Consider the following 10,204-nt stretch of genomic DNA (forward strand, 5'->3'; position numbering starts at 1 on the left):
TCTTGACTGCGCTTCCTTGCTGCTCCCGGCCCCGTGCCAAATGTGCCGCAGCTGCCCAGTGCGGCCAACTTGTCAAGTCCCTAGTAATAAACTTTGCCTTGTTGCCCGCAGTATGAATCACTCAAGACACGAGTACGCCTGCTCTCCAGTCGATGTCCCCCAAGGGACGTTCCTGGTGTGGAGATGCGAATACGCCGCGATGATCGCGCTGAAACTGAACCTGAACCTGAACCTGAACCTGGGACAAACCGCCGCCGACCGAAGCCGGCAGGGGCGCAGATCCCCGCCTCGGGCTTGTTCTCGCCGCGCCCGGGGACAGTCGGACAAACTATATGTGCCCGGGGTTCCAATCTGTTGCCACGATCGCAGAACAACGTCGTTGATCGCGCCTGCTGGTCGGCGACGAAGAACCGGTGCTAGTAACAAAATCTGCAGACCGGCCGGCCCGCGATTCACACTCGCAGACCGCCCGGGCATCCTTATTAAACTGAACATCACCTGATCAGCATTTGTCGCCGGTCCCGTCCAAAACAGGCGTCATCCAAGCCAGGAAAAAAATCACCCTCCGGCTCCCAGCCAAGGAACACGGGGACAAGGCGGCGGGCGGCCCTTCATCAAAATTTGTCAGGTGCTGGCAATGCAAGCGAAGCATGGCGCGGACGGCGGCGGGCGTCCTCTTCCCGGCCTTTACGGCGCGTCGCTCGGGGGGGCTCTGCACGGCCGCCACGTCCGTCCTCCAGGGGCTTATTACCTGCCGCGCGACCGCATGCGCGCGCCCCGGCGTCCGAGCGCCGTGCTGACACGACAGACAGCACCCACGCGCGGCTCCCCTACCTCCGCTAGCTAGCTCTTGCCAAGATGACATCCCCGCGTGGGCGGCCGCGCCGCGCGCGTGCATGCATGCCCCCACCCCATCTCTGGCACGTACGTACGCCCCGCGCGCCGGCGCTCGGCGGCGCCATGTTCCGTCCTAGCTTCCGGCCGGCCGGCCCGCAGCTTGCCGGACAACGTTTTACACGGGACCTTCGTGTTTCCTGGGCACGCACGGGGTAGAATGATGGTGCCCGGTCGGTAGCTAGGCAAGGGCCCGACCGTCGCCGAACCACCGTGGACGACGTGAGCGGCTCCGCGCGCGAGCGCGACACGGCCGAATTAAAACCCACGCGGGCGATGGCCTTTGCGAGACTTGTGCGCGCAAACAACATAGACTTTGTGCGAGCTCTTTTGTTGACTGTGGATCGGAGTGACTCGTGCCAATTGGTTTCGTAGAGGGTCGGCTGCCAAACGACGTACGGTCGATCGGTCGCTGTCTTCTCGCCGGCGGCCGGTGAAGCCAAGTCATTGACGGCAAAGGGTTTCCAGTGCATTGGAACTAGTACTAATCTGACGTGGAACCAGAACTAATCTCTTGTGAGCCTCTTGACATCTTTTTAGTGCGCCAATCACTCAACACGAACCAGCGACGGTGCTCTCTGCACAGGGGTGGACGGTCCGCGGCCTGACGCGAGGCTATGGTTCCTGTCTGACGGCCGGACGGTCCGCGCTCTGGGACTGGACGGTCCGCGCGTACGCAGGGGCGGCGGAAGATCACCGACGGCGCCTGGATCTCGCTCCCGGGAGGGACCCCGTCGGGGAGGAGAGATACTAGGTGATGTCTAGGCTCGGGAGGCCGACCTAGACTCCTCTAATCGACGTAGAGTCGAAGAGAAGCGAAGAATTTAGTGATTGGAAAGCTAAACTAGAACTACTCCTAAGAAATAAATGCGAAATAGAATTGTTATTGATTCGATTGATGATTACAAATCGGTCGTCCTCTATATTTATAGAGGAGGGCTGGACCCGTTACGAACAAACTCCCCGAGTTAATTCCGAGAATCTAGCTAACAAACACAGCAAAAAAAACTCGGAACCCTAATCTGTTCTGGGCGGACCGTCCGGCCCCAGGGGCGGACCGTCCGGCCCCAGGGGCGGACCGTCCGGCCTCTTTTTGATGCCCAACATATGCCCCCTGCCTTTTGGTGGAGCTGAGCAAACCAAAAGCAACTAACTCGATGTGATTACATCGATTTTATTAAGCATCTTGCCACATACTAGGATGGTACTGCTTGAGGAAACGCCCATTCAAGGCTTTCCGTAAATCTTTGCCTTGTAATGTTTGCAATAAATAGGCGTTACCAGACATTACCTGTTTTACTTTATATGGACCCTCCCAGCTTAGCGACCATTTTCCAAACTTTCGGTCTTTATTCCTTAGAGGCAGGATGGTCTTCCACACCAGGCCCCCTACTTGAAATGACTTTGCTTTGACCTTCTTATTGTAGACCCTAGCATCCATGATCTTGTCCTTTTCTATTGCTCCCAAAGCTATCACCCTTCTGTCGGTCACCTCATCAATATTATCCATCATTGAATTATAATAATCCATAACAGTTAAATCATTTTGTCTGGCGAACCTGACAGCATTTAAACTTATTTACTTATTTTCACAGGCAACACTACTTCCTGCTCATAGACAAGCTTAAAAGGAGATACTTTAGTAGCACCGTGTTTAGATATTCTGTGAGCCCATAAAGCTTCAGACAAAATCTTATGCCAATGCTTAGGATTACCAGATATCTTCTTTTTTATCAAGTTAATCAATGTCCTATTACTGGACTCGGCCTGTCCATTGGCCTGAGCATAATATGGAGATAAATTGAGCAACTTAATTCTATATAATTCGGCAAACTCACATACCTCTTTTGACATAAAAGAAGTCCCTTGATCTGTAGTCAAGGTCTGGGGAATGTCGAATCTATGAATAATATGTTCAGTTATGAACTCAATTACCTCCTTATGTGTCATGTTTTTCAGAGCAACGGCTTCAGTCCATTTGGTAAAGTAGTCAGTGGCAACTAACACGAACCTATGCCCCTTTGATGATAAAGGATGAATTTCTCCTATAAAGTACAATCCTCATCCTCTGAAAGGCCAAGGCTTGATGATAGGGTGTAATTCGGCTGTAGGGACCAACTGTAAGTCACCGAATATTTGACATACTTGGCATCCTTTGTAGTACTAGAAACAATCAGCTATCATGTTAGGCCAATAAAAACCAGACCTTCGCAACAACCACTTCATCTTTGGAGCCGATTGATGGGTACCACAAATTCCTTCATGTACTTCGGCCATGGCTAATATAGCATCATCTGGGCACAAGCACTTAAGCAAGACGTTGTTGACTGTTCGGCGGTAGAGTTCATCACTCATCAAAACATACTTGAAAGTTGTACGCCGAATGTTCTTATCTGTCCTGATATTGGGATTTCGTAAATAATTAGTTATGGGCGTCCTCCAATCACTTACATCGGCTTCATTATCAGCCGAATCAATTAGGAGAACTTTCCCGGTAACCTCGGACAGTCCGGAGTCTTTACTCGGACGGAACGCGACCTGGGGAATTGGCCCTGCATCGGTTATCAAACTTTCAGTGTTGTGAAATCTCCCTCGCTTTATCCGATAACCTGATGCATCTTGTGCCAAATTGTTAGCTCTATGATTCTCAACTCTAAAGATATGCCGAATACTTAATTCGTCAAAAGAATGAATTATGCCCCAACATTTTTCAAGGTAACTATTTAGAGTACCATCAAAACATTGATATTCTTCTAACACCTGTTGGACGACCAGCTGAGAATCACCAAATGCCTTCACATGTTTTACTCCCATACAATTTAAAAGTTCCAAGCCGAACAAAAGGGCCTCATATTCGGCTTGATTGTTAGTGCAATAAGTTTTCAATCGGCTAGAGAAGTCGAAGGAGACATCACTTGGTAAAACAAGTACGATGCCAATTTCTTGCCCTTCATTGCAAACCGATCCATCAAAATATAAAGTCCAAGGAGTAATAGTGAGGTATGACATGTCTAGTTTATGAGTATCATTAATCCGATGTTCTATAATAAAATCCGCTACGACCTGGCCTCTCATAGATTTAAATGGTTCATAGGCAAGTCATATTCTATGAGTGCATACGCCCACTTACCAATTCTACCACTCATAATCGGGTTATGCAACATGTATTTGATCACATCGGCTTGAACAGAAACCGTGCAATGACTAGACAGTAAATAACATCTACACTTGGTGCATGCATAAAACAAGCATAAGCATAACTTCTAAATAAAAGTGTACATCATTTCAACATCCACCAACCTCCGACTTAGATATGTCACCACATGCTCCTTTCCTTCAGTTTCTTGTGTCAGAACAGCCCCAATGACCTTATCTTCAGCTGCAATGTATAATCTGAATGGTACTCCTGCTTGTGGTGCTTTTAATACGAGAGCCGAAGACAAGTATTTTTTAATGAGATCAAATGCTTCCTGCTGCTCTGCCCCCCAAGCGAATTCGGCATCATTCTTAAGCCGAAGGATAGGGGTGAAGGCATCAATCTTCCCGACTATGTTAGAGATAAAACTTCGTAAATAATTCACCTTGCCGAGAAACTTCTGCACTTCGACCTTACAGGTCGGAGGTTCCACATTCCGAATAGACTTGATTCGGTCAGGGTCTATCTCTATACCATGTTCATGTATGACAAATCCTAAAAACTTACCAGCTGACACTCCAAAAGCACATTTACGTGGATTCATTTTCAAACCATACCGACGCATTTTATCAAAGGCTTTGTGCAAATCAGCTACATGAGAACTAAACTCAACCGATTTGACTACAATATCATCAATGTAGACTTCCACAGTGTTTCCCAACAGCTCATGGAAGATCAAATTCATAGCCCTCTGATAAGTAGCACCAGCATTTTTAAGACCAAATGTCATGACAACCCACTCAAATAAACCAATGAAGCCTGGACATATAAAGGTCGTTTTAGACGCATCCTCTTCGGCCATGAAAATCTGATTATATCCGGCATTACCATCAAGAAAGCTAATAATTCTATTTCCTGATGCATTATTGATTAATGTGTCGGCTATGGGCATGGGATACTCATCTTTAGGAGTTGCTTTATTTTAATTGCGAAAATCAATGCATACTCTAAGCTCACCTGACTCCTTCTTCTCCACCGGCACAATATTAGAGACCCACTCTGCGTATCTGCAAGGTCTAATAAAATTAGCTTCTAGCAGCCGGTGGATTTCGTCCTTGAATCGTGGGAGAAGATCTGGACGAAATGTTCTAGCTCTCTGCTTGAAAGGTCTGAAACCGGACTTAATGGACAACCGATGCTCTACGATCTCTCGGCTTAATCCCGGCATCTCAGTGTAATTCCAAGCAAAGCAATCCGAATATTCTTTCAATAGACCGATCATCTCATTTCTAGGATCGGTCTCTAAGGTCTTGTTTACAAAAGTCGGCCTTGGAGTTTTACCATCTCCTATGTCAATCTACTCTAAAGGATCGGCTGATGTAAACCCCTGTCCTAGTTTATCAAGATATCTGAATTCCTCTATCATGTCCCCCACAGAGGAATTAGATGATCTTTGTGTGATGGCGGACTCTCCGGTCTCGGGGGCTGGATTATCCATAATATTGTCTTTACGTTGTGGTAGATGTTCGGTCTTAAGGTCCGAACTGTTTTGTGAAAGACCAGACCATCCGGCCTTAGAAGCCGAACTGTCCGTGACCAAGGACTCATGAATTTTATGTGTACTCATCATTTAAACTTTATTTAGGATTTAGCCGATTCTCCATCGGCATTACAGGAATGAAACCCTTCTTATCTATACTTATGAACTGATAATCAGAAAAATCTACTCCTGTGAGACATGTAGCAGTCTCATAAGTCCAGAGTACAGGGGCATCAGCCACAGCGATACAGGTCGATACATCAGCATGTACACTTGTTCTATATCATCGCCTACCCATTGTATTAACATTTGATGTAATGTAGAAGGTATACATTGGTTGGCATGAATCCAATCTTTGCCTAGGATTAGACTATAATTTCCTTCTACATCAGCGACAAAGAATGCAGCAACAAGGGCCTTAGTCCCGATGGTTAATTCAACGGACGTGACTCCTCTGGCTTTGATCGAACTATCAGTTCCAACACCGCTGAGGGTCATGTTGGTATTGAAAAGTTCGTCATTTTGTTTACCTAATTTTCTGTACAATGAATAAGGCACATTAGATTTACAGCCTGTCGGGTACCGTAATTAGGGGTACCCCCAACACTCCTAAACACGGCTGGTAACCACCCTCAGCACAAATCGCAAAGACTGATGGGCACGGTTCAGGTCAAGGCCTCGCCAACCAAGGGACACAATCTCGCCTCGCCTGACCCCGACCTCGGGCGGAAACAGTAGCCCCGGACGAGTTCACGCCTCGCCCGAGGGTCTCCTCAGGCAGTGGGCGCACCCTCGGCTCGCCCGAGGCCCAGCTCGGGCAGGCTTCGTCGAGAAGCAACCTTGGCCAAATCGCCTCTCCAACCGACCGTATCGCAGGCGCATTCAATGCGAGGATCGCCTGACACCTTATCCTGACATGCGCGCCTCAGTCGGCAAGGTCGAAGTGACCGCAGTCACTTCGCCTTTTCGCTGACCGATCTGACAGGAAGACAGCGCCACTCACCCCGCTCCGACTGCTGTGCCAGCCACCCGGGCAAGGCTGACAACAGCAAGTTCAGCCTCAGGCGCAACAGGAAGCTCCGCCTCACCCGACCTTAGGCCTCAGCCTCGGGAGGAGGTCTCCGCCTCGCCCGACCCCAGGGCTCGACCTCAACCTCGGCCTCGGAAGGTGGTCTCCGCCTCGCCCGACCCCAGGGCTCAGCCTCAACCTCGGCCTCAGGAGGAATCGTGTCCTCGCCCGACCCCGGCCTCGGCCTCAGGGGAAGTCTCCGCCTCGCCCGACCTTGGGCTCAGACCGACCGCGCCACGAGGGATGCATCATTACCCTACCCCTAGCTAGCTCAGGCTACAGGGGAACAAGACCGGTGTCCCATCTGGCTCGCCCCGGTAACAAGTAATGATGGCTCCCCGCGTGCGTCCATGACGATGGTGGTTCTTAGCCCCCCTACGGAAGCAAGGAGACGTCAGCAAGATCCCAGCAGCACCGACAGCTGTGCTTCTACAGGGCTCAGGCACTTCTCCGACGACCACGTTACCGTGTACACAGGGCTCTAGCACCTCTCCGACAGCCACGTTGGCATGTACACAGGGTTCAGGCACCTCTCTGCCAGACACGTTAGCGCATAGCTACACCCCCATTGTACACCTGGACCCTCTCCTTGCATCTATAAAAGGGAGGTCCAGGGCCTTCATGCGAGAGGGTCACTGAGAGCACCTAGAGGGGGGGGTGAATAGGTGATCCTGTAAAAACTTAACTTATAGCCACAAAAACTTGTTAAGGGTTAGCACAATAATTGCCAAGTGGCTAAAGAGGAAATCTTGCACAATACGACTATCACAGAGAATTCAACACAGAGGAGACACGGTGATTTATCTCGTGGTTCGGCCAAGTACAAAACTTGCCTACTCCACGTTGTGGCGTCCCAACGGACGAGGGTTGCAATCAACCCCTCTCAAGCGGTCCAAAGACCCACTTGAATACCACGGTGTTATGCCTTGCTTATCTTTATCCCACTCGCGAGGAATCTCCACAAATTGGAGTCTCTCGCCCTTACACTTAAGATTCACAAAGAAGCACGGAGTAAGGGAGGGAAGCAACACACACAAATCCACAGCGAAATGCGCACACACTCGGCCAAGAATCGAGCTCAAAGACTATCTCACAGTTTCTCACAAGAACGGAGCTCGAATCACTTAGAATCACAAACGGATGCGCAAAGACTTAGTGTGGATGATCAAGAATGCTCAAGAGTTGCTTGGTGTACTCCTCCATGCGCCTAGGGGTCCCTTTTATAGCCCCAAGGCAGCTAGGAGCCGTTGAGAGCAAATCCAGAAGGCCAATCTTGTCTTCTGTCGTCGGGCGCACCGGACAGTCCGGTGCACACCGGACACTGTCCGGTGCCCGATTTATTTCCATAAACAGCTCAGCCGACCGTTGCCGACCGTTGCAGATCTGGCGCACCGGACAGTCCGGTGCACACCGGACAGTCCGGTGCCCCCTTTCGACCGTTGGCTTGGCCACGTGTCCTGCGCAGATCGCGCGGCCGACCGTTGGCCCTGGCCGACCGTTGGCTCACCGGACAGTCCGGTGCACACCGGACAGTCCGGTGAATTTTAGCCGTACGTCGTCAGCCAATTCCCGAGAGCGGCCACTTCGGCCGAGGCAGCCTGGCGCACCGGACACTGTCCGGTGCACCACCGGACAGTCCGGTGCCCCAGACAGAAACAGCCCCTTGGCTGTACACAGCCACTCTTTCCTTTTTCTTTTTCTTCCTGTTTCCAATACTTAGACAAGTATATTAGTACACAAAACCAATGTACTAAGACTTAGAAACATACCTTTGCTCTAGATTTGCACTTTGTTCATCCATGGGCATTGATTCACATTTAAGCACTTGTGTTGACACTCAATCACCAAAATACTTAGAAATGGCCCAAGGGCACATTTCCCTTTCAATCTCCCCCTTTTTGGTGATTTATGCCAACACAACATAAAGCAACTAGAACAAGTGCAAAATCACTTCAAATAAAACTCAAATTGATTTTGATTCAATTTTGGCATATATGGATCATCCTTTGCCACCACTTGGTTTGTTTTTGCAAATCAAACTCAAATCTCTATCTCTAAGTCAAACACACATGTTGAAGCATAAAGAGAGTCATTCCAAAAGAGATTGATCAAGGATTTCAAAAACTCCCCCTATTTCCCATATTCAACACTTCTCCCCACAAGAAGCCAACTTTTGACAAGAGAGACAATAGGAGACAATAAAAGAGTTTAACAAAACAAAAACTCTATTCTACTATTTTCAAAATCTCTCAAGTGATAGCTGATCCATTTATCGCTTTGGCCTTTATTTTCTCCCCCTTTGGCATCAAGCACCAAAACGGGATCAATCTTGGCCTTTTAACCTCATTGCCTCACCAAAGTCTTCAATTAAGAGCAAATGGCAATAAGATTTCATGAGATGAACTTGGAATTAGTTACCCTCTCATCGGAGTGCAGTGGAAGTCTTTCATGGTCCAAGTCCACCTTTTCCCTTTAAATCCACCTTCGAGACTAAATCAAGCAAACTCAAGCAAATGGTTAGTCTCAAAGGGTCAAGTTGTAACACATCTCCCCCTAAACATGTGCATCACTTTGCAACGGACTTGTGAGGTCCAGGGAGTGTTTGTACAACTTGAGCACCACAATAAGCAACAAAATGCAGAATGAACCTGATCAAAGGCATAAACACATGTATGCTACAATTCAATCCAAGTTTCGCGAATCTAAGACATTTAGCTCACTACGCAGCCTGCAAAAGGTCTTCTCATCTAGAGGCTTGGTAAAGATATCGGCTAGCTGGTTCTCGGTGCTAACATGAAACACTTCGATATCTCCCTTTTGCTGGTGGTCTCTCAAAAAGTGATGCCGGATGTCTATGTGCTTTGTGCGGCTGTGTTCAACAGGATTTTCCGCCATGCGGATAGCACTCTCATTATCACATAGGAGTGGGACTTTGCTCAGATTGTAGCCAAAGTCCCGGAGGGTTTGCCTCATCCAAAGTAGTTGCGCGCAACACTGTCCTGCGGCAACATACTCGGCCTCAGCGGTGGATAGGGCAACGGAGGTTTGTTTCTTAGAGTTCCATGACACCAGGGACCTTCCTAAGAATTGGCACGTCCCTGATGTACTCTTCCTATCGACCTTACATCCAGCATAGTCGGAATCTGAGTATCCAACCAAGTCAAAGGTAGACCCCTTTGGATACCAGAGTCCAAAGCAAGGCGTAGCAACTAAATATCTAAGAATTCGCTTCACTGCCACTAAGTGACACTCCTTAGGATCGGATTGAAATCTAGCACACATGCATACGCTAAGCATAATATCCGGTCTACTAGCACATAAATAAAGTAAAGACCCTATCATTGACCGGTATGCTTTTTGATCAACGGACTTACCTCCTTTGTTGAGGTCTGTGTGTCCGTCGGTTCCCATCGGCGTCTTTGCGGGCTTGGCGTCCTTCATCCCAAACCTTTTTAGCAAGTCTTGCGTGTACTTCGTTTGGGAGATGAAGGTGCCATCCTTGAGTTGCTTCACTTGGAACCCAAGGAAGTAGTTCAACTCGCCCATCATCGACATCTCGAATTTC

Source organism: Zea mays, chromosome 5, assembly GCF_902167145.1.
Source record: "Zea mays cultivar B73 chromosome 5, Zm-B73-REFERENCE-NAM-5.0, whole genome shotgun sequence".
Lineage (NCBI taxonomy): Eukaryota > Viridiplantae > Streptophyta > Magnoliopsida > Poales > Poaceae > Zea > Zea mays.